Source organism: Durio zibethinus, chromosome 14 (assembly GCF_047325235.1).
Source record: "Durio zibethinus cultivar Kanyao isolate XHJ-2024 chromosome 14, ASM4732523v1, whole genome shotgun sequence".
NCBI lineage: Eukaryota > Viridiplantae > Streptophyta > Magnoliopsida > Malvales > Malvaceae > Durio > Durio zibethinus.
In genome coordinates this window covers 9075664-9102798 of record NC_143175.1, presented here as the reverse complement: position 1 = coordinate 9102798, position 27135 = coordinate 9075664, and the positions used below count along the sequence as shown (strand labels likewise).

Here is a 27135-nt window from a genome sequence, read left to right as displayed (position 1 = left end):
TACTATACAATTAAATAATATAAATAAATTATAATTATTTAATTTACTATTTACTTGGATTCATTTGCTTCCAAGCTCTTTATGCCTGTGAAGTACCAAATGTTTCATGCTTGTCTCGAAATAATAATAATCACATCGATTGAAAATACAATAATAAATGAATAAATAAAAAATAATTTAATTTTTAATACATAAAATAAATGTTAAAGTTATAAAATAGTATTAAATACTAACCTGATTAATCATTCTGATTTGAGTATCTATCAAAGGTTCTAATCTTTCAATAACTGCTTTTATACTTTCTAATGTTTCTTTAAATACATTTGCAGAATGTTTCACTCCAAATTGAGATTGTGGATTTAGATAGTAACTTAAACATAATTTATAACAATATTATATTAAAGTAATAAAAATAAATATATAAACAATTTAAGTATAAAAAAATAAACATATTTTTTAAATACCATCTATATTCTTGGTTTACTTACTAGTTGAATGCATGTCAAAGTGCATGAAACTCCATCTATTATCAATAATCTTTTCATATTCAACAGAATAACGATAATTTTGCGGAATTACTTGTTTAGCTCTATCCACAACCTCGTAAATAAAGCCCATTGTTGGTTTTTCATCACCATCCACAAGGCGCAATACTTTTATCAAAGGCTCATAAACTTTTATTATATCGCCTGCTTTTTTTCAAAAATATTTTTTCAAAATGATTTTTTTGGCTTCATAAACAGGTCTTGATTTTTGTTGTCCCCATTTTGAATCTTTAAATTCTTATATATTCATCAATAAATTTTTAGAGTAATATATTTTAAATTAATATTTTAAATAATGATATCATAAAAAGATGCTAAATTTAAATAGTTGTACTAATTATTAAGTACTAACCTTTGAATTGAACATCTCTCTCAAACCTTACTTTTCTCTCATTATTTCTTCTAACTGTATGAAATGAATGGCAAATCGAGTAAGAGTAGGACGAAGTATTTGCTTCCCTTGTGTATATTTTTTCATCAAATTAACAATCCAAATGTGATTGTATATAAAACAAGTCACTTTATTTGCATCATCCAAAACCTTTGTCACATTTTTTTTTCTTCCCAATATCTTCAAGGCACAAGTCCAAACAATGAGCTGAACATACTGTCCAATACAAATGTTTTCTCTTCTCCATTAGTCTTTTTTCTATGGCCTTAAATGCTACCTCGTTATCAGTAACTATTTGAACAATGTATTTTTTTTCAATTTCTTTCACAACTTCATCTAATAATCTATAGTAAAAGTTTGCATCTCTACTACAAACACTTGAGACATCTACAGATTTTCAAAAAATGGTCCCTTTACTACAGTAAACAAAAAAATTAAAAATATACATTTGATTCAAACTATTGGTCCACCATCATACATCAAAGTGACACTCAATTCATTCCAATGAGCTTTTAATCCATTAACCCATTCATGAACTTATTGATACTCATACTCTAAATACACATCTGAAACCTCATAAGGTGTTGAAAGTTTTACATGTTAGCCAACTTCTGCTGTCACAGAAATCAAATTATGCAACCATAGAGAATTTGCTAACTGAAAAGAAAGTCGATCATATATAAAAAATTTTGATATTGATTCACCCATCTTTCTTCTTAATGTCTTTAAAATTGAATCACTTACTTTTGGTTGCCTTGAACTTTTACTTCTAACCAATTCAGGTATAGCTCCCCTTAATGAAAATTCAGACTCATTTGGAGTTGATTTCCTTGTTCTTTCTTCAAAATATTCAGCAACTATGCCATGAAAGCTTCGTCCTTCTTCATACATGTTACTCCAACCACTAGTTCTTTGTTTGAATTCTTGTCTTTTGTGCCACTCATGTTGTGATTGGATACTATCTCGTAGGCTTGTCTAGTAGCGATGTCTTCATCAATAAATCCTTCATAATCATCTTCCCTTTTTAACTGTGATAAAAATTCAATTTTTCTCTTTTTGTTATCAACTTTTTTTATTTGCTATCTTGAAGGAGTTTCATCATACTTTCTCTTACTATATCTATTAATAATATAGTTAAAAAAAAGAAAAAAATTAGTTACACATGCTTATGTAATTTTATAATTTTTATTAAAAAATTAACAATAATATTTTCAAAGGAATTATTAAAATATAACATACCTGTAACATTGGGGCATGATGTAACATTGTCAGTTTTATGAGCAATGTGCTCTTTAAAACGTGTTATTCCTCCTTTTATAATTTTACCACAAAGTTTACATGAAACATTTCCTTTTGCATTTGGCACAGGTGTTTCAAAATGCCAACCTATATTGACGTGCCCTCTACTCCTTTACTAGGGAACTCTTCACGTGATGATATACTTACTATTTTGTATAAAAATAAAACAAACTTATATTTAGAAATATTAATATTACTTATTACCTCATTAAAAATTGATTTTACACTAAATTTTTTAATTTTTAGTTTTTAATCTTAAGAATATTATTAAATAACTTAATCTTTTTAATACACTAATAGATATAAATTTTTTTATCACAAATAACTTTCAATAATTATATAATAAATATAATCTTCAATAATTACACAAAAATAACAAGAATTAATCTAATATCAAAAGAATTAACAACAATATAAATATCAAAACAACAAAAAAATTTATTAAATTTCATATAAAAATTATAAATTAATATATAACATAATCAAAATATAATATTTAATTTTAATTAATTTTTGTCTAACTTATACAAAAAAATTTATCAAAAATTTTCATCTAAAATCTCTATATATATCATATTAAATTATTAATCCCTTAATTTTTTTTTAATTATAAACTTCCAATCCCTCTAATTAGATTTTATCCAAAAAAATTTCAAAAATTAAAAATTTTCAAACTTATATTTTAATAAAATTTTCAAACCCATATTTTTTATTTTTTAGTTTTTAATCTTAGTAAGAGTAATAGATCATAAAATACTAAATTTATTAAATAACTTAATCTTTTTTATACACTAATTGGTATAAATTTTTTTATCACAAATAATTTTCAATAATTATATAATAAATACAATCTTTAATAATTACACAAAAATAACAAAAATTAATCTAATATAAAAAAAATTGACAACAATATAAATATTAAAACAACAAAAAAATATTAAAATTCAGATACAAAATTATAAATTAATATATAACACAATCAAAATATAATATTTAATTTTAATTATTTTTTATTTAACTTATACATAAAAAATTATTAAAATTTTTTATTTAAAATCTTTATATATATTATATTAAATTATCAATCTCTTATTTTTTTAATTATAAATTTTCAAAACCTCTAATTAAATTTTATCTAAAAAATTTTAAAAATTAATTACAAAATTAAATAAAAAATTCAACTCCCACCTCCCAACACTCCACCACACCCAATCCCTTCCCACCCCTCTTACACCCCACCACACCTAATCACTCCCCACCCCACCCAATCTCTCCCTAAGTACTTACCTTAATGTCCTTTAATTTATTTAATTGTATCAAAACAATAGAACCATTTAAAACCAGTTTGCTTTCTCTTGTTCATCTTTTTCATGCTCCGAAGCTTTGCTTTTCAAAAATTTCTTTTTTTTTTTTTTTTTTTTTTTTCATTTTCTCTCGCATCTTTTCATCATTATCACTTATCCAATACACCTCGTTTCTCTCTTTCAACTCTCAACTCTTACAACAAATATCATTTTACAAAAATTTTGCAAAAAAAAATAAAATTTAACTTTCTTTTCTTACTTTATTTAATCTTGAATATTAATTGAAAACTTGATGCTAATTTGAATTTGAATGCTGAAATGTCGATTGAATGATTGAAACTTGAAATAATTCATCTGTTTTCTAGCTTGTCCTCAAAATAATTTTGATGCTACAAATATGAAAGTTTCAGTTTCAGTTTTATTTTTTGTTTTTGCTTTTACTTTTATTTTTACAAGTTTATTGCTTTATTTTGCAAAGTTGAAAACTTGAAATTTTGTTTTTTTTCTCAAATTATTAGATCCGTGAGTAAGAAAACGAAATAACGACAATAACGATCTGTTATTGCCGCTATTCTTCATTATGCCATTATTTACGGTCGTTACACTCCGTTTTTGTCATGAATGAATTTCTCAACCGTATTTTGTCCAATAACGGGTGATGGCACTACCGCTATTTTGCGGCTGTTATTCCGCTTTTAAACTACTATTTGAATCCTTGGTTTTGATCATTCTCTGACTTTTGTAATAGAGTTATCATTGCTGAAATGAGCCACAAAAATCAGTAACCTACTTCAAGCATAAAATTAAGGTATTACAATTGAAAAGTTGCTCATCATATTCTATGTAAGAACAAATGCCAAAGAATTAAACATTAAATCAATTCTTTTTTCTTATCAATATGAAAATCACTTCAACAACATATTCCTTAGTTGAAAGCAAAGCACATGTAAATTTGCAGGAAAGATGGCCAACAGGGCATAAAAAATGTTAATAGACACAAGATACTGTAAGAATTCTTTTTTCCTGATTAACTTAGGTAAGCTTGTTAGAACACAAAAGCCTTGCACACAATGTTAGAACATTGGAAGTACACAAAAGCCTGGAGAGAGAGACAAAAACAGAAAAATCCAAAGGTCTATTGCTTTAGTTATAAAATATAGACACAAAAAGTAAAGCCCAATATCAAACATCAACCTTTTTGACAGTTTAAGCCATGAAATAATCATCCACTTCTCTTGTCACGGATATGTGGCCTTGAACACCTTCCTGGATATTACTATGTACTAGCTATCCTTTGGATGGGCACTCTAATGAATAAATCAAATAAGCATTCACCATAACAGTGGCTTCAAATTCTGAAACTATTATAGTTAGTTCTTACTGAACACCAAAACTGTAACACTATATATGGAGAAAAGATTATAAAGATGTCAAAATAGTCATTCAGCAGTTGAGGTATCAGTACTTTCGAATATGGGCTGCTTCTTTGAATATGGACTGCTTATATAAAAAAGTGTTTGAAAATCAAAAACTGTAAATCTTGAACTCATATGACCAGTGTTACATGTTGTTACTGTCTCTGAAGAGGAATTCCTCTTTAAACCTCCCAAAAGTCCAAATGAAAATGATGGTACAGATGCAAAGTTGATGGAAGATGTTACTCTGTCAAAAGTATAATACTCAGAATTTCATATGCAACATTAATATTAAACCGTTAAAACTCCACAAAGTAAGTGAACTCAGAGTTTCAATGGAGATGATATTCAGGAAAGTTAAATATTTTTAATAAGGATTGATATAAGACGAAACTTCTAAACATCATTAATTGCACTCCATAAGGCATGAGCATATCTGAAATCCTATTTCAGAAGGCGTTTGTAACTAGATGGGTGAAAAGGGACCTTCAGTTGACTGGATTCTTCAAAACTTGTCCTCTAAAATAATTGTCACTAGCAACAGAATAACCTCATTTTCCATATGAGAATAGAGTGAAAATCAAGAGATGCTTGATGAAGCAAATCTAAATTACGAGAGAAAACACACACACACACACACACACAGAACCAAACAAATAGTTAAGACAGTGATAAAGGCTGACACATCTATTCCACTGAAACCACAGTATTCACTTCACTAATGAAACAAGAATGAAACGAATCAAGAGAATTTAATAGCAAAGAAATCAAGGGCATATCAAAACAGATTCAACCTTGTAATCAGATAAATTTCCTCTTACCAGAAACAGAAACAATCCTCTCATTAATCTTCTTCCTACAAGTGCGCCGAATTTTTAATGTGGCAGGCACAGATTTTGGTATCAACTTTGCATCTCTGGTCTATCAGATAAGCATGTAATCAAGTTAAATACTATAAAAGCAACAAAAATCCAAAAAGAGAGAAAGATAAATAAAGAAAAAATCACCTCCCAACACCGAAGAGAAGAGCGAGAATCATCCTCCAAAATATCAGCATGTTCATTGCCTAATCCATATTTCACTCTCTGCCCTACAAATAATGCCGCGTTTTTCACCGTGACCAAACTCACATTTCCCATTATGTCCTGGATCCTTTCATAAATTGCCTCTAACAATCTCTGCAGCGTTAAATCACTCTCCTCCATCAGAACCGCAACCACTGAATTCAATGAACAACCGAACTAACAAGCCCCATATCGGACCCTATTCCAAAACCCGATTTCTGCTCCATTTCTTTGTAATACCCGAAAAGCCCCTCCATTTCTTGCTTCAATCCCTTGATCTGGGCCTCTCTTTGTTCACCGCTCAAGGTCTCCGAAACACATGATGCTCTCTTTCGCTTCAGGGTCTTCTTGGGTTGATCTTGACGGTCTATTTAGGGGACTTTCATATCATCATCCACGTCCATCACCGGCACTGAATCCGCTATCGTAACCAAGAAGCACCAAATCCTTAAAGATATACTTAAGAATTTCGGACTCCAAATTTGCTATTTGATTTTTACGAGTTTTTTATATTAAAAAAAAAAAAAACAAAAGAAATGAAATGGCGAGAAGTGATGAAAGTTTTTACGCAGATGCAGCGGAAAAAAATTAAATTAAAATAAATAAATAAACAGTGGGTATGAAGTCTTCAATAAATAAAATGTGGCTACTTATTTTTTCCCGCCAAGCTTTTGGCTCCAACGAAGTTTAATAATACATTGCGCCTCAACATTTTGGGAGTCGGGGAGTCAAAATTCTTGGCCCAGACACGTTTCATTTTGAATTGAAAACAATGGTAACTGTCTTCTCGGGTCGGATCAATTTCCCATTGAGTGCCTTCCTTTCGTTTCCCAACATACAGTAGACGAATTAAATATGAATGAGTAAACATATATTTATAATTTATTTTTTTTAAATATTCTGAGTTTGGATCACGTTTAGTAAGGAAATTATTTTATTTATTTAAATAATAAAATATTTATATTTGATTTAATTAAATTAAATAAATTTATTTATAAATATTAAGTAAAAATATTCATGTACATATATAAATAAATATGTTCATGAATATATATAAATAAATATATAAATAAATATATTCATAAATAATAAATAAATTATAATCAAATAAATTTAATTAAATAATAAACGAATATATATGAATTTAAATAAATATAAATAAATTTTAAAATAAAATTAAAATAAATAATAAAAATATAATTTTATTAATATCATTATAAACAAATAATAAATAAATAACAAATAAACAAATTTTAAATGATTTTGTTCACCCATGTAAACATCTGAATAAATTTTTATTCATTTCAATTCTTTTAAATGAATATAAAAATATTATTTAAATTTATTTATTAAATTTAATAAATAATCAAAAATTAAATATATCAACAAATAATTTATCAAAAACTCTCTTATAATTTACACATAATTTTCAATTCTCACGTTCACTTTTGAATAAGGAAATTTTCTTACCACCCATATTTGCTCGACCTTTTTCAACGTAGCCGTAGGCACTGGTTTGGTAAGTATGGTAAGGCGTTTTTGAGTAACACTAAAATTGAATTGTTGATGAGATAACCTGTTCCACATGAAACAGAAATACACGATGAAGATAGACGTGACAAAAAAGATAAAATAATCATTAAAAACATTAATATAAAAATGCACAAATAAATTATTTTAAGTTTACATGGCTGTTATAAATTTATTATGTTTAAAAGTTTGAGAAATATTAATATGATTTCAATTTCTTTCAATTTAAGATGCATTAAATTAAGTTGCAAACAAAAAAATAAAATTAACAATTTAAATTTGACAACAATTTACATTTATTTAATATAAAAATAGATAATTATGCATAATAAGAGTTTTCTAAAATTTTTGGAGGTCCAGGTTCACTAAACTCCAATTAAGATGTACCGTTGCCAAAAGCATTTGGACTCTTAACCACGATCACAGGTTTCACTTCAATAACAACTCACCATTTCTAATGTAGTTGGATCTCTAATCATAGGTTTAGTGCAGTCTAAATGGCCCATTCGCATCACACAAGCTTTAATCGAACACTTGGCCAACCGTGCAAATGGGCCATTCGCACCCGGTTAATGGTTAAATGTGATCTTGAACGGAATTTAAAGCTTTATTTGGATAATCGATAGAAATTTCGATCATCTAAATGAATCATAAAGTATTTGGATAAGTGAAAAACGACTAAATCATTAGCATCTCGTTTTAATTTACCTGCAATTATATAAAATTTTCAATTCTTTCCAAAAAATCTGCAATTTTATCATATTTTATTATTTTTTATTAAAAAGTGCACTTGTTCATGCTTAGATTTTTATAAATCATATAAATGTAACATTTTATAAAAAAGGGTAAATTACACCTGTAATTCTTAAATGATGGATTAAATATCATTTTAGTCCTTATATTTTTAAAAATAACTTATTAGTTCTTATATTTTTAATATAATAACAAAATAGTTTTTTTGTCAATGTTTTCTTTAAATTAGTCATTAAGAACAACTATTAACCTTGTGTCTAATAAGTGATTAACATGTATCAACTAAATTGTTGAAAAAATATATTATGTGAAATTTTATTCTCTCTTTTATCCATTTTTTTTCTTTTTCTCTTTTATTTTTTCTTCTGTCACTCCTTTGTTGGTAGAAGGGTTCAATTTGGCCAACCAATAGTATAATAGTCAATTAGACTTAAACCGACTTCTAAAGTAAGCAATATACACAAAAAAAAAGATCAAATTAGTGAAATTCGATCTTTCATTTTTATCGGATCAATAGTTATAGGATCCAATATGGCTTTAGTAGTCTATCGAACTTCAACAATAGTAGTTTTGGCCCTTATTGGTGCTAGCTAGCCTAGATTAATGAGGTTGACAGTAGTAAAAGAAAAAAGAAAAAGAAAAAGAAAAAAAAATGAATAGAAAAGAAAATTAAGATAATAAAAATAAAATAAAAGTAATTAAAGAAAAAAAAGAAAAAATTAAAATATTTTATCTTGCAAATATATTTTATAAAATATTATAACTCAAAAATAAATTAAATTAGTTTTTCTTTTATTAGTAAATAATTATTTATTTTTTTATTTACACAATAAATTAACTAATTTAATTGATAATATTATTTTATTTTTAGTATTTATTTTTTATTATTAATATGATTATTAGTAAAATATATATTTTCTTTGTTAAATAGCAAATAGATTTTTATATGTTAGTTTTGAATTAATCTAAATTTTTATATAAAAAATATTAAGCTAAATTAAAAGATTTCTAGATAACATTTAGTAATTTTTCCTTAAATTATTTTGAATTATTCTTTTAAAAATTTACTAAATATTATAGAACTAATTTTTCTCAAACATTTAAAATTAAAAATGAATAATTTTGTTAGAACATTTTTTAAAAATATAACCCTTTTTTTCTTAATAAAAAGGTTAATTTTTTCAAAAATAAGAATAAAGGATTGATCCTTCTTTGGTTTTTACAAGAAGATTGATCCCAAGATCAATCTTTTGTTAACAAAATACTCTTCTTGAAATTTAGCTGAAAAGGTTGATTTTTCATATGAAAAGATCAATCACTTAGCAAAAGGTTCAAACATAGAATCGACCATTTAATTAATAGAATACTTCTTTTGAATTTCTAGGTGAAAGGATCAATCCCCATAATAAAAAGAATCGATCACTCCCTTAAAATGATTGATCTCTTGGATTGTAATAATCAAAATTTTGAATTTTAAAATAGAAGTATTCATTCCCTTATGCATACAAGTTCAAATCGAGACAAAATTTGAAGAATCCAACAGCTATTTTCACTCCTAATATCCACAACAAATAAAAAACATATTACAACATAAAAGAAGGCCTCTAACACATTTAATAGTAAGAGATATCCTTCCAAATATGCAAAAGTTGATTTTTTTATTCCAGGGCCATTACAAGTGTTAAAGCTTGATTCTTTATGTTCATTTAGGAACTTTCTATTGTATTATCTTTTAATCTTTGTACTTAAACTTAACAAAAACTTGCTTATTAGAGGTTTCACTAGTTTGTAGAAGATTTTCTTAATCAATGAGTGAGGCATCCTCTGGAGTAGTTGTTTTAAAGATTGGCTAGACGTTGAGATTTTATCCTTCAAAATAAAAGGATTATAAAGGTTATACATTAACATATAAAAGGTAATTTGTAAGAGCATTTGCTATTACTGGATTGGGCTTCGCTAGAAAGGCTAAGGGAGATGATTTAAAAATCTTGTTGAAGAAGTCGAACTTTTCTACATTGATATATTTGCTTCTCTTTTCCTATACTTCATTTAATTTACTTGCATATTACTTTGATTGAAATTACTTTATTCACTTCCATAGTTTCAAATTTGTTTAAAATTTAAACAATCAAATTTATCCCCTAATTGGCTTTTATATTTGTGCTAACATTATAAAATTAAGATTAAATTAAAAATCCCAAAAATGTAATTAGTTAATTTATAATTTTAAAAAATATTAGTATTTATTTTTTATAATATGATTTACTAGTAAATATATTTTTTAAAATGGAAAATAGATTTTTCAAAAATTATGATTAAAATAAAAGATTTCAACAAAGCAATTATATACACATCATCAAACAATAGTGTTACCTAATTGGCAATTAAACTCAAAGTTAATGAAAAATTGACGGAATGACCATTTCATTACAAAGTTGACAGTTTAGGGATTAACAAGTTACTTTTGAAACTTTAGGGACCAAATAGATTTGCAATCCATAGTTTAGGTATCGCAAATGTAATTTATCTTGTAAAATATTGTAATACAATTTTTTATCTTTTTTTAATCAATGACATAGAAAATCATTTATTTGGCTTTGTACTTTATTTTATTTTTATGTAATTAATTAAAATATACATATTAAAATTTATAGAAGATAGTTGTGACTGAAGTTGTAATAGATTTATAAATTGGTGATAGTTTTGTTGGCAAATTAAATAATTTTTATGAAAATTGTGGCCAAACTTGTGACAGCTTTTTTATTTGTAACAATAGTTGTGATAGAAATAGTCGAATATTTTTTTTAATTAAGTGACCTATGTGTTTCAATAGTTGAGAAAAAATGGTTTGAGACCTAATGGAGCAACGTATAGGCTTGTAATTTAGGTATTTATAATCCAGGATACCTACATCCACATTTTGTTTCAGACATCTTACTTTTGGTCTTAAGCAATAAAAGCATTTTAGTATTGTTCCAATGCTGGAATCATGGCCATTTGAATGCTACTGTGTGTTTTAAGTCTATGTGCTACATTTTATTAGTTATTTTTCCTACAACAAAATGTTGATCAACTCAACTTTCAAAGCTTTAGATGCCAAAAAATGATAAACTACATTTAAATGACCATTGTCTATTTGTCTCTACAATATTTTTTACAAACCTATGGAAACAAAAAATCTCTAATGACATAATGGCCTTTATATTATGGTAAATTTTAATTATAAATAAATTTTATACATAAAATCTCATTTAAATTTATTTATTAGAATTTGAATAACAAGTTAAAGTCAAGAAAATGAATTGTCTAAGACAAAAGAAGTTAGCAAATGAAGATGGGTTCTTTTTTTTTTTTCTCTTTCTGTTGTTCGCTACTTCATAACATGATGATGCTTCTTTTAGTTTTTTTTTTTTTTTTTCTTTCAAGAAGAAAATGGAAGCAGATAATGAATTAAGAAACTGTGTAGTGCTTAGGAGAAAGGTTTAAGGATTTGCTACACCTTCCAAATGAGCAAATATATGGATTTACTACACTATCAATTATGAAACCAACTCAATAGAGTTGTAAGTTAAAACTTAGATTATGATCAGAATTTTTTTATTTGTTTAGGAATTTTAATTATTCTAATATATTTTATTACATTCTTTACTTGTTTAAGAATTTAATTGTTTTAACAGATTTTAAAACAAATGTATTGACAATGACAACATAAAAAAATTTAGTAGGCAAAGATTTTTTACAATAATAAAGATTGTTGTTGATTTTTATAAAAGTTGATATGAAAAAATAAATAATTTTCACAATGAGACAATGTTGTGCAATAATTTTGGATAATAATATTTGTTGTTTCTAATGTTAATAAAATTGTTATTAATTTGTTTATCATTTGTAACAACAAAAATTTCATTGTGAAAAGATTATTTATAACAATAATAATGGTTATTAAATTTTCTTATGTCATTGCAAAAAAAAAAAAATTTAAATGATAAAATTGTGGTTTTGTAAAATTTTTTTACAACAATTATTGTTGTTATGAAATTACTTATTGAAATGATAAAATAATTATTGTCTAAGATAATTTATAACAAAAAGTATTACATTGCAAAAAATTATTAAACAACCAAAATAATTTTGTTACGTAAAATTTTTGGTAACCAAATATGTGGTTATTGAAAGAAAGTTTTGATAATCATATTAAGTTGTTACTTAAACATATTTTATTTACTAACAAGAAAAAGTCATTTCAATAAACATTTTTTACAACGACTTTCAATATGATAAAAATCATTGCATATACTTTTAAAAAGTAAGGTATGCACAATGACTTTTTTTCATTGTGAAAGATTTTAGCAATGATAAATTATCATTTTACAATGATATTAATTGTTGTTAAAGCAACATTTTCTAATAGTGTTAGTTTGGTGAAAAACTTCACTTTGCAACAACAAAACATCCCCATCCATACAAACTACAGTGGCTAAATGACAATGATGAAGTGTGGATCATAAAATAGGTTTTGGTGCTATTCTCAATTAAGAAGTCATACAAAATGAAATATTGCACGATGTGGTGCCAATGAGTTCTAGTCATTTGTTATTAGGAAGAATATGTTAATTTGATGGAATGATTATGTATGATGGCTTCAAAAACACTTATTTTTTCACAAAAGATGGGAAAAATATCGTGTTAGCACTTTTTAGCCCATAATAAATGCAAAAATAAAAGCTTTTTTTGTTTGGAGAAAAGGAAAAATAAAAGCTTGCTTGCAAGTAAGAAAGAAGTGGAGTAAGCTTTATCCAATTCAAGTTTGATTTTGGTTAATGTTCATTGAAGAGGTAACCTAAAGGGAGGACTATCCTATACCACCACAAATTGAGGTGATTTTGGAAGAATTTATGGATCTTTTTCTAAAAGAATTATCAAAGGCGTTGTTGTCGCTTAGAGGGATTGAGCATAAAATTAGCTCTTGTCTTTAGGGTTGCTTTGCTTAATAGACCAGTCTATGGAAATAATCCTAAAAAGGCTAAAGAATTACCAAGATAGGTGAATAAGCTATTAGAAAGGGGCTATGTGTGTGAATTAATGAGCCCATGTTCAGTGTTAACTTTCTTAGTGCCAAAGAAAGATAAAACTATGAGAATGTGTATTGACAGTTAATCCATCAACAAAATTATAATCAAATACCATTATCCTATTCCACAATTAGATGACATGATTGATGTGTTACATGGATCATATGTGTTTTCCAAGGAGGATTTAAATAGTGGTTACCACCAATATCAAAATAATAAAAAAAAAAGACTACATGAGTGTAAGACAACCTTTAAGATAAAGCATGGACTTTATGAGTGGATCATTATGCCATTAGGCTTATCCAATGCACTAAGCACATTCATGCGACTAATGAACCATGTATTGCATAAGTTTACTTGTAAAATTGTTATTGTTTATTTTAATGATTTTTTGGTGTATTGTAAGAGCTTGAAAAAAAATATGTGACTCAGGAAAGTTTTTGAGGTGTTACAATAAGAAAGGTTATTTGGTAATTTAAGAGGTGTCACTTTTTCCAAAACCAAGTAATGTTTCTTGGTTATCTTTTTTCACAACACAAGTTGAAGTTGATAAGAAAAAAATGAAAGCAATCCAAAAATGGCTAATTCCAACCAATGTTTTAAAGATGAGAAATTTCCATAAGTAAGCATCATTCTATAGGCAATTTGTAAAAAACTTTAGCACCATAATGGCTTTTTTGATTAAATTAAAAAAAAAAGGGTTGTATTTTAATGAAGTGAGCTACCTAATGAAGTTGTGATTTAATCAATGAGAAATTGTGTTTTACTCTTATACTAGCTCTTCTTGATTTTAAAAAGACCTTTGAGATAAAATGTGATGCTTCAAAAGTGGGCATTGGGGCTGTGTTTATGTAAGAGAGGAGGTCGATTATTTTTTTCAGTGAGAAGCTTAGTAGAGCAAGCCTAAACTATTTTATTTATGACAATTAGTTTTATGCACTAATTCATGATTTTGAGACATGGCAGCATTATTTGTTGCTAAAAGAGTTTGTGATTCACACCAACTATGAATCCTTGAAGCACTTGAAGGTGTAGAATATGTTGAATAAAAAACATGCCAAATGGGTGGAATTTTTATAGACTTTTTCCTATGTTATAAGTACAATAAAAGAAATTTCAATGTTATGGTAGATGCACTTTCAAGAAGATATGCCTTGATTTCTTTGTTTAATACTAAATTGATAGGATTTGAACTACTTAAAGGTCAGTATTTAGATGATGCATATTTTGCTTTTATTTACTTAACTTGTGAGAAAGTTACTACTAATGATTTATATCGCCATGATGATTATCTTTTCAAGTTTGGAAAGTTGTGTCTTGCATGTGGTTCTATTAGGGAGTTATTATTAAAAGAAAATATAAAGGTGGATTTGATGGCCATTTTAATGAAAAGAAGACATTGAAGATGGTCAAAGAACATTTTCATAGGCTAAGAATAAAACGAGATATTCAACGTGTTGTTTCAAGGTGTGTGAATTGTAAGAAAGGCAAAAGCAAAGACTATGCACATGAGCTGTACATGCCATTGCCAATTCTAAACCAGCTATAGGTGGATGTTAGCGTTGGTTTTGTACTTAGTTTGCTTAGGACACAAAAAGGTAAAGATTTAGTTTTAGTTGTTGTTGATCGATTTTCAAATATGTTTAATTTTGTGCCTTGTCACAAAACTAATGATGTTTCTCATGTTGCTGATTTATTTGTTCGAAAGATTGTTAGATTGTATGAAGTGCCCAAAAGTATAATGTCTAATCATGATGTCAAATTCTTAAGTTATTTTTAGAAAACATTGTGGAAAAAACTTGGTATAAGATTATTCTTTAGTATGGCTTGTCATCCACAAACTGATGGGCAAACAAAAGTAGTAAATCGCATTCTTTCTTTATTACTTAGAGTTATGGTTAACAAGAACTTAAATTAGGATGAATGCTTAGCATTTGTTGAATTTGCTTTAAATTGACTTGTGCATAGTGTTGCCAAATAGTCACCAATTGATTAAAGGGTATGTTGGATGGTAAGAAAAAGGTTAAGATGATGAAAAAAATGCATGAAAGTGTTTGGTAACAAATTAAGAAGAAAAATCTCGTTTGTGAGAAGCTTGCCAACAAAAGAAAAAGACAAGTCTAACTCAACCCATATGATTTAGTTTAGATCCATTTGCACAAAAAAAGATTTACAAACAAAAGAAAGTCAAAGCTCATGCCTAGAGTTGATGATCTTTTTAAAATGATTGTCAAGGTAAATGATAAAGCATACAAGATTAATTTGCCTGATGAATATAATGATTCTATTGCTTTCAATGTGAGTGACTTGTCACCATATTTGAAAGATAATGAGGAATTGGATTTAAGGACAAATCAATTTTAACCGAGGAAAAATGATAAGACCCATGACGACTTAGTAAAAGTTGATATAAATCAAGGTGATGATGGGCTGGATTGAGATCCTATTATACCTACTCTTGGCCCAATTACTCGTTATAGGGTCAAGAAGCTACAAATAATGCTTGTTTTGTTGTTAAGGCATAATACAACTCACATGAACCTTTTTAAGGAAAATAAGCCTAAAACAATAACTTAGCTCACTTATGAAGGTATTTTTCACATAATTAGGCTTCTATAAGTATTTTATGCTAAATGGGCCTTTTTACATGTAATGGACTTCACTTATAGGTTTTGTGTGTAATAGGCTTCATATATAGTTGTTATGTGAAGGAGATTGAAAGCTTGAAGATTTAAGCTAGAAGAATGAAAGTTTAAAGATTTATGGCTAAGCTAGAAAGATTATTAGTTTTATTACTTGTAATCTTTCCTATTTTAGTTTTAAAAAGTTTATTTTTGACCAAATCTGGTAAAAGATCTTATTAATTAGAAATATCTTACATTCCTATATTTTTCTTTTTCCTTAATAAAGAGTATATTTTATATTCTAGGGTATAGTAGGCATTATAAGTATGCCATAGTAATATAATTATCCACACATCCTTATTAAGAATATTAATAAGAATTGCATTCTTGCATTCTTCTTCAATTCTTCTAAAAACAATATCTTTGTTTCGTTACGAATTATCCTGATTCTTATCATTTTTTTTCTTCCTTTTCTAAGAGTCTGACAAATAAAGCTAGTGTTCTTTTGTTTGTCGTATGTCAACTTATCAATTAAAAGGATTTTAGTTTTGCGTATTTCTTTCTTTTTTTTATTGTCTAAACCAAAACTCATCTAAAAACATCCAACCATCTTTGGGGTACATCAATTTCATTCATTGCCTACCAAATGGACCAAATAGATGCAAAAATTGAAGCAAAAAATCATGATTTGAGAATACCAAAACATGCAATGAAAGTAGTTTAACATAAATCCCGTCATGTTTATGATTGACAACATTTCAAATTCCACCACTTAAGAAACTAACACCAAAATAGCCTGACCCAAACATAATTAAACATAACATGATAAGTAATTTTCCTCACCATATTAAACCAAGGATATAAGTTTTAAAAATCAAAATAGAAAGGCCTTTCCTCACCAGAAAAGATTTAATGGGAAGCCCATTTAACACCATAAGCCATAAAAAGAATTGTACTTTTAGAAGAATTTTAATCACCCATAATTTGCAAAATCAAAGGTTTTATGAGAGTTGGAAAAAGAATTCATAAAAGATGAAATCTTTTTAACCAAGAATGTACCTAATACATTCTCTTGCTAAACAATTCTATCTCTTATAAAGGTGTGAAATGGATTCTATTAAGCATAGAGTACAACTCCTTAAACATGACCACCTCCCATTTAAATAAAGATCTCTTGAAAATTTTCAACTAATTTTAATGCAAAAAATTATTAATTTTTTAATAGTTAATCATCTTAGTAAATTTATAAAAAATAAGTACAAATAGTTTTGGGTTTATATCTTTTATCAAACTATAACAACACATCACACCCCTTTCCTAACCATCCATCTATATAACTTAACCCCAAATAAAATTCTTCACCACCAATGCCGAAAAACTAAACACCTTTCTCCACATAAAAAACACTTTTCTTAATTTCAAATTCAAAAGTATCCATTTCTAAACATGTTCCCTATATTTAGAAATTACCACTCTTCTCCATAATGAATCATGTTTACTAGCAATCTCTACCATCATTTAGCACGAAAAGCATGGTTTTCAATATGAAGGGTAAAAATACCAAAGCCACCAATCTTCTTTGGATAGTAGACTTTTGACCATTTCACCTGAACCCCCTTTTTTTTTTTTTGTGCATCATTCACACCCTACAGAATCTTTTCCTAATCTTATCAACCTTCCAAATCACTCATTTAAGAGCTTTAAGATAGACATGTAATAAATTAGAAGACAAGAAAGAACCAAGTTGATAAGAGTTTACCTCTATAAGATAGAAACCTTCTTTTCCATAGGGGTAATTAATGCACGACCTTTTAATAATAGGTTTACACATAGGCAACCTATTAGGACTAGCGCCAACAAGAATACAATAGTATTTAAAAAGTATAATTTCCTTTGTATAGTCAAAAACTCGAGCCATCTATTCAACCAAATGGTTCATCACCTAACAAAAACTAGAGAAGATTTTGCATTATTCAATTTCAAGCGAGAAACCAATTAAAAATATTATATAATCTTTTTTGCATTTACCACTTTTTCATCATCAACTTACAAGGAAAGAATGGTATCATTTGCAAACTGTAAGTGAGATATAAAAGAAACAGTAAAAGAAAATAGAATACTTTTGAATAAAATTTAATTTTTAGCTTTAACCAATGGCAAGTGTAAAGCTTCACTAAAAAGGATGAAAAAGAAATGGAGAAAATGGATTTTATTGTCACAGCCTTTGCTCCATGTGAAATTGATTTATTGGTGATCTATTCATCATAATTGTCACCCACACTATTGAAATACAAACAACCCCAATCCCTATGAGCTCCATCACTTGATCTAACAATTTTTAAGACACTGAATATTAGGCTTTTTCAAAAAATTCAACTATGGTACAATTTTTCCTTTCCCACACACATTTTTCTTTTTTAAGGAATCAATCACCTCATTTACTAAAATTACACCAACTGGGATTTTTCTTCCAACAACAAAACTACATTGCAATTGCTTATAAGCTTAGACATCACCATTTTAAGCATTCTTGACAAAATTGTCTCTAATATCTTATATAGAGAATTTATTAAAAAATAGGTCATAATCAGTTAAGACCACTAGATTATCAACTTTAGGGATTAAGATAATATACGATGAATTTATACATTTTTCTAATATGTAAAAATAGTAAATTTCTCCACAAGTTCACATCCTTCTTTATAATATGCCATCCTTTTTTATAAAAATAAAAAATAAACTTGTTTGGTCTACATGTCTTAGGCACATCACAACTCTACATAGCTTTTTTAATTTTATCCATAATAAATGATATTCCAACCATTTAGTCTCTTGTGAAGACAACATTTTAAACGGAATAAATAAATTTACCTTTCAATCCAATCTCACTACTTTAAAATGTTTCTTACCTTAGCTTTATAGTGAAAGAAACAAGTAATTTTATCACCTTCTTTCAACCAAATGCTCTTAACTTTTTTCTCCAGAGAGATTCCTTACATCTTAAAGCATTATATAGTTTCTACACAATTTTTTTAATTTCTTCCATTTCACTCACCATCAAGTCCTTGTTATTAGCAATATTATTGAAGTTGTCAATATTTTCTTTCAATATCACAATATTTTCATCAATATTACCAAAGACCCAACTATTCTAATTCTTTAAAAATAATTTTAAATTAACCATCTTTTTAATTAAGTAGTATCTAACTCTTCGAGTAATCTTCATTTTATTCCATTCTATCTTAATTTCTTCAAGAAAATCTTTTTTCATCATACAGCAATTCAAAAAATTAAATGCCCTTAAGCCCCTCAATCACTTATTTCACCTAATCAAATATCAATCTCTTTGAACTTTTTTGCATAGAACTTGTTGATCTATTTTGATAACACTAGAAACCTATCTAGTTGACTTTTTTATTACTTGTAGCAAACTAAGTAAAATTCTTCTCATTTTGTAGGATATCAATAAGCTCATTGGAGTTTATAAACTTATTAAAGTTATCAATCCCAATTTCATTACTAACACACTCTATCCTTTCCACTTGAAACTTAATAGTATTAAAATCACCCATTACACACTAATTATCTCACCAAATTTATGTAATCGTCAATCAATGATCTCAGCCCACAAATTCTTCTTTGCCTCAATATTGCATGAAGTATACACATTACAAATAACATAATCAAAGTTAACCCTAATAATAGACATAGCCTTCGAAGTCTTTTTTAATCCGAAATAATTAATAACCTACCCAATTTCCCATATGTCATGAACAAACACTAATCAATGTTCCAATAAAGCTAGATACATTGAATCAACCCATTTGAAACTTTTTTTAATTTAATTTCCTGAATTAATATCATAGTAACCATATGCAAGTTACTATATTTTTTAACACACCGCGTATAATTGACATACTCATCTCCTTTATATTTAACAATAATATACTCATAGTATCACATCGCTCTTAAGAATAAAAAAAAAAAACCACCTAAATGAAACAACAAAATCTTTAACATATAACCAATACTTGAAAATCACTCCAATTGTTGATCCATTGCTTCCAACTCTTCAGGTTATAGATCACAACATCATTCTTATAGCTTGCAATCATTCTAAGCATCTTTCCTATTTCTCAAGTTGACTTTGCTTCTTCAACACCTAGCACTCTTTTTTTATTTAAAAAATCCTTATTTGATAGCAAATTGTTCACAAGCTATCTCTTTGCTTTTTACTTACAAATTTACAAATCTTTATTCATTTCTTTCCTCAAGTCTTCCTTTTATAAAATAGTTTTAGAAAAATAACCTTACCAATTTTTGGTAGGCTTCTATTTCCCTTACACTTTCTTTTAGATTTTGTCTCATGCCTTATTTGTTGTTCATAACACCTAATTAAATTAAAGCAAAACTTGGCACTACTTTCTTCTTCAAGTCCATTACTTTCTAACATTACTTTTTGAATGTAAAGTAGTTCTTAACTAGATCTTTATTTAAATAGAATTAGACATTGCTTTCTTTATTAACCCCATATATTCTAAGCATTAATTCATCAATTTGGGTGTGGTTATTAATTGGGTTAACATCTATAAAACTTTTTAAGCTAATTACATGTTGGGTTAACATCTATAAAATTTTTTAAACTTATCACATAACTTTTCGTTGGCCTCATAAGGTTATTAGACTTTTCAACATAATTTGTAAAATCTTTCTAGGTAATATCCTACAAGTAGACACCATTGCATTATTTATAACATCCTTCATACGTGTTACACGCATATCTTAAGATAATTTTTACCCAAGCAAACATGCCAACATTTTATCGCTCAAGCCATTTTTCATTAGACCAATAGCCTCAAAAGTATCACCCTCGAACATGCAATCTCTGTTATCAAATCTCAAAATATAATTCATTGGTATATGCTACGGCAAAACATATGGTTAGTTCGATTAATTTGATTGTAAAAATTTGAAAGGCAACTTCATCCATAGAAAAATTGGATAGATTGAATAATAGAATGGCAATTGAAAGTAATCAAATTGACTTAAATAGATCGATTATGGTTGGTTTCCTCAAATTTTTTAGTTCTATTTTGTGTTTTACATTCAACAATGTTAATCATACAAAACTTAATAAACTATTATAGCAACTTTGAAGCATTTCAATATTGTCCAAACTTAATAACTTTAAAGCAATTTAATACACTATATGATTAACATACAACTCTAAAATAGTAGAGCCAACAATTAGCTAATGAACATACAACTAAACTGCACTAAATCACTTTATGCATACACTGGCCATAAAAACTCTAAGTAAAAAAAACCAAAAAATTTAATAAAAGAAAAAAGGGTGAACCAAACTATTGTCGAGCATGAATAGTATTGATATTAGTATTTAGATTAAGTAGTCAATCCCCAACAATGACCTTAAAAACTTGATATTGATATTTGTAAGTGCATGAATTGTATCAAATAATAAAATAATGAGTGAGTATCATCCTTGTTAGGTTGAGTTAATCCTAATATTAATAAAATATTGGACCTTTTAACTATATTTGATTCCATCAAATTAACATTTTACCTATTAATTAACAATTGCAAGTAACACATTAAACAAGCAATACAAGAAAAAGGCAAAATCACAATAATAGAATTAAAATAACTAAAATTAGATTTAACTAGACATAAAGATAAAATTAAAGTGCAAAGTATAAATAACAAAATTAAAGCATGAAATCAAGTAATTGAACGTGAAACTTTAGAATAATGTAATTGACATTTAAAGGGAAATGAACAATGAAATGAAAAAACAACAATAACAACAATCAAAACTAAAAATAGCTTGCAAAGTAACATTGAAATTTAAAACAAGAATTTATACAAACATGTATTGAACTAAAGATTAAAGGAAAAAGAAATGAATCTAAACTTGATTCAAGCCAGAGATTACTTCATAGACATTGCCATTACCTAAAAGCAGTACTAACCTTCATCAATAAGCTCTAAACAACATTGAATCATCCAAGAAATTGAAAAAATCTTATGTGTAAAAACATATGCTGGTTTTCACTTCTATAACTTATGTTTCCTCCAAAATCAATAATGTTTGGCTCCAAAATTAAGTGTGAAAACCTAGAGAACTAAAGTATTAATATGTAATTGAAAGGTCAACAAGAATTAAATGCAAAATGTAAAGGATTTGAATCAAAACAAAGCATGAAACTAAAACTAGAATTGAAAAAAATAGAATTAAAAAAATTCTGACATTACAAGCAGAATTGAAAGAGAATTGATTCAAGTAAATGATCCTAGACCTAAAAAACAAGTAAAACATGTAATTGAAAGCATTTAAATGCAAGAATTTAAAGAGAAACTGTAAGAAAATAACTACTTGGAAAAAAAGAAAAGAAAATAAAATAAAATAAAACAAAAATAAAAAAACTAAAATAACAAGCTCAATTAAAAGAAATTCACAATGCAATTGAATGTAAATTCAAGTAACAACAAAGTAAATGTAATAAACAGCTAAAAAAAACTTTAAATTGCTAAAAATTCAAGAAAAAATGTAAGTGCAAAAGTTGTTTGGCAAGAAAGAAAATGTAGGAAAACAAATCTACTCTACACTTTTTCTACTTCTAAGTTAAATTCTAGTCTCTACTCAGCTCTATGCTTAGCTCCCCCTTTAAATGAAAACTAAATGGGGTACCTATAAACAATCAATGATGAGTTTGGACCAATAAGAATGCTTCATTATGCCAACTCAACCTCCAAGTTAGTAAAAACAGTTACAAACCATAAGTTTCAACTCTTCTCTTGATAGCAGTAGTTTTTTCATTTCATAGGGGACTTTAAGCTTTAAGTGGTAATGATCCAAGTGTTTTTTAATCATATAATAAAAAGTCAAAAAATGATTAACTCAGCATCTAATTTATTCACCAAAATTACTCCAATTTAACTCCCATTTATAACTTGCAATAACTGCACATATAACCATCACATCATTGATCTCTTTGCTTCTTCAATTTGGCTCCAAATGTTATGATCCTTTTGCTCAAATCTAAGCCAATAAGAGTTCAAGAAAAGGTCAAGTCAGCTGGTAATTCCTTTGTTAAATTAATCCCAATTCTAGCTCCCATTTAACTCATATAAATTTGATGCTGATCATGTAGAAGTATCATAAATGTACAAGCCACACAAATAATATAGATTGGAAGTATTCCAAGTTATCATTCTTTAGGGATTGCGTTTCTAACCTAAGGTGAATTACTGAAATTAGACATTGAGGATATATTTGGTTTATGAAAACTTTTTGTTTGATTGAACTAAATTAATTAAATTAAACCTACATTATCAATTAATTAAACTTAAAATTTATATCAAATGAAATTGAACCTTAATTATTAACAAATTATTAAAATTTCTAAATTAACCCTAAAACTTACTAAAAATAAAAAGTTACCTAAAATAAAAAGTTACTAAAAAAAGAAAGTTTTTTAAACCTAAACAATGAGGCTCTAATACAAGTATAAAAATTATAAAAGTAAAATGTAATAACTAAATAGGTACAATATGAAGTTAAATGGAACTAAAATAAATAAAAATGCAATTTACCCTAAATGGTAACCTAAACCTTAAATGGCATGTAGATGCAAAAACATAAATGTAAATGACTTGAAATTAGACATTGGGGGTATATTTGGTTTATGAAAACTTTTTGTTTGATTGAACTAAATTAATTAAATTAAACCTACATTATCAATTAATTAAACTTAAAATTTATATCAAATGAAATTGAACCTTAATTATTAACAAATTATTAAAATTTCTAAATTAACCCTAAAACTTACTAAAAATAGAAAGTTACCTAAAATAAAAAGTTACTAAAAAAAGAAAGTTTTTTAAACCTAAACAATGAGGCTCTAATACAAGTATAAAAATTATAAAAGTAAAATGTAATAACTAAATAGGTACAATATGAAGTTAAATGGAACTAAAATAAATAAAAATGCAATTTACCCTAAATGGTAACCTAAACCTTAAATGGCATGTAGATGCAAAAACATAAATGTAAATGACTTGAAATTAAAATCCTAAAATGAGTTAGATGGTATTTGGCCTATGGTATAACATAAATGTATGAAATTATAAATCTAAAATAACATACGAATTAAAATTAACAATAATTAAAACTCACTTAACTGAGTGCTAAATTAACTATAAATAAAGTCTAACCTATACATTTCATGCAAACTAAAACTAACATGAACCTAAATGGCATTAAACAAAATGACTTAGAATACAAAGCAACTAATCACACAAACAACTACATATAGTAGAGAATTTAACAACTAAGCATGAAATATTAGCATACATGAACTAGCGGGCAAACATACTTCTAAATATATTCATAAAAACAAGGCATGATTTAAAGACTAAAATTAACAAGATTAAGGGCTGAAAACATAACTTAAAAAGCCATGAAAAAGGAAAAATGCAACTTATGAAAATAAACAAGAAAAAATTATTTAATACTTAGTAAACTATCCTAAATAAACACCAACACTTACCTAACATGTAAGGCATTATATAAACAAGATTTAAATATGCAACTGAATCAAAATACCAGATTTAAACATTTAAAATAGAATTAAAACACATTCTAAACAATGTAGTTAAACCAAAACATAAAAAAAGAGAGAGTTATGTAAATAAGCTAAAATACACATAAAGAAATTGACTTAAACATGAGATCTAAGTATAAATGACATGAAAACCAATTAAACAAAACTACAAACAACTTGAAAATGTATATTTAACATTTATAAAATAGCCTAGACAGAAATGAAACATCTTTTTTACACAAAAAGAAAAATTAATACTAAAATGTGTCTATGAGCTAAAATGAAAGAAAAAATAACATGAGATGCAAGGAAACATTAAAACAAACATCACGAACTCAAAATAGACTTATAGAAAACAGCCCTTAAAAATTAAACAGAACAAGGACAAAAATAATGTTGAAAATACATTATGAAAATTGAAAAACAACATGAACTTTTCGACCTAAATGCTAACATAACTTAATGTACGTGTATGATATACTAAATCTAAAGACATATCTTGAAAATAGATTAAAATCAAATAAAAAATGCATAGGTAAGCATTCCTAAAAACTGAACACAACATCATGAAATTCTTGGTTGAAAACAGTACAAAAATGAACTAAAATAGAGTCAAACCATTTAGACTCAGTTAGATGATTTTTCAAACTCAATGTCAACTTAGGCTTTCATCCTCAAGCCAAATCCAAGCTCAAACAACATAAAAATGGTAAAAAATCAAAGCAAAATTGAACTAAAAATGGACTAGAACAAAAATTGAAATTTGCTTAAACTTTAAAGGAAACTAAAACTTAAAGCTTAAAATTTTAAAAAGTAATGGTTTAATACAATAAAAGTAAATTAAAAATATGAACAAGACTATTTAAAAATAAGAAAACAAAGCTAAAATGGAGCCTAAAACAGCTTAACAAGACTAGCAATAGTTGCTATTTGTTGAGCCACACTTAAGGCAGTGAAAAAAGAACAAAAAAAATTACAAAAGGTGGCCTATTCCTTTGTGCCCTATAATATTCTATTTAAAGGTTAAAGCAAGGATAATTTTTAGCTAATCAATGACCTTTAATAATACAACTTAGCCCTTAATGTCTTTGTTCAAACATGGACTATTCTGGAGGTGAAAAAACAAAAATACTAATGTTTTATTGTCCATGTCATTTCTCCATCATATGAGCTTCCATGCATGGTCCAATGAGAAAGTCTTAATTAGCCCTGTGTAAGGTGTGTTAGCAGCCACTTAAGCTCAACAAAGACTAATTTTTTAAGATTTTCAAGTTCCTAAGTTGCAACTTTGTCAAAGCTGGCAACATTGAGAATGATCATGCATTACAACCCCCTTTTCATGTATATTGCCTTTTTTTTTGTGCCACTTCTATTCAAACTCATTCTTTATTTATGTGTTCACATGCCCTCTGATTTTTGTAACTAAAAGCATTTTTAACACATCAAAAGCTACACAATAGAAGAAATTTGTCAGCATTGGGTATTAATTGGCAGTCAAATGTTTGTTCCCTCTTTGTATAAAGTCATTGGTTCTTGTGTGATAATCCTTGTTTACTCTTGCTATCCAATGGGAGAAGAGAAAAATTTCAAGTCATCTTTATAGAATTGGCCTTATAATTCCTCCAAAATCAGGACTTCCCAACCTTGGCAAAAAATGCATTCCCATACAGCTCACTCTAGCATGATTTGACTTAGACTTTTTAAGACAGTGATTTTGCATTGGTTTATGGTCTTAGCAATTTTTTCACTTCTTTGAAGTTTCTTAAAGGTCTAGATTTAATCTTTTTTTCTTCCTATGCAGCTCATGCACAACCAACTAATTCAAATAGAATCAAAATATATAATTCTTAAAGTCAAATAAAATGCACACTGCCCAACCCTATAAAACTGTGATTGCCTTTGGTACTTGCTCTAGCTTTTGCTTCCAATTTTAACCTATAAAATGAGCTTTTAAATATCATCAAATTTGGCTTAAGTTTAGCTTCAATTTAGCCCATTTAACAACTTCAAATCTTACATGAATCCACTCCAAAAATAGCCTACAAAAAATGCCACTTGCTACCTTAGTTTCTTTAAGTCTTAAGCTAGCTTCTTATGTCCAATGGCTTCCAAATTAGATCTTTAATCCAACAACTTCACCTTGAGTTTAACTGTATTTTCAATTTAATTCACCTCAATATTCCATTTTCTACAATTAGGACATTTAGCTCATTTAGGTAGAAAATGAATTTAATCAAGCAAAAATCAAGTACAAAAGTTTTATAATTTAGCATAAAAATCTTATGATAATTCTAAAAAAAATAGAATTATCAAAACTACACCTCAACTGCATATTTTCCTTTGAGCTTGTAAACAATTTTCTTCCACTATTTTCATTATTGTTTTATCTTAATGAAGTCCTTAAAAAACTTGATCACTTACTAACATGTTTTAAACACTTAGAATCATGCTTCGGTGCATCTTTAGTTAGCTTAATTAAGCTCAAACACCTTTTAATTCGGTTACTCATCTAAA

The 27135-nt window shown here is 27.1% G+C and overlaps 1 pseudogene across 1 annotated transcript in view; it reads right to left on the bottom strand.

The window, feature by feature from the left end:
• LOC111294755 (chromatin assembly factor 1 subunit FAS1-like) overlaps positions 1-27135 on the bottom strand; it is a 94193-nt pseudogene that overhangs the window by 5047 nt on the left and 62011 nt on the right. Inside the window, exons 2-4 of the transcript XR_016327281.1 lie at positions 5962-6465; positions 5776-5875; positions 4277-4298 (exon numbers count right to left, since the gene is read on the bottom strand). The product of XR_016327281.1 is annotated as a chromatin assembly factor 1 subunit FAS1-like (transcript). The remainder of the gene's footprint in view (positions 1-4276; positions 4299-5775; positions 5876-5961; positions 6466-27135) is intronic.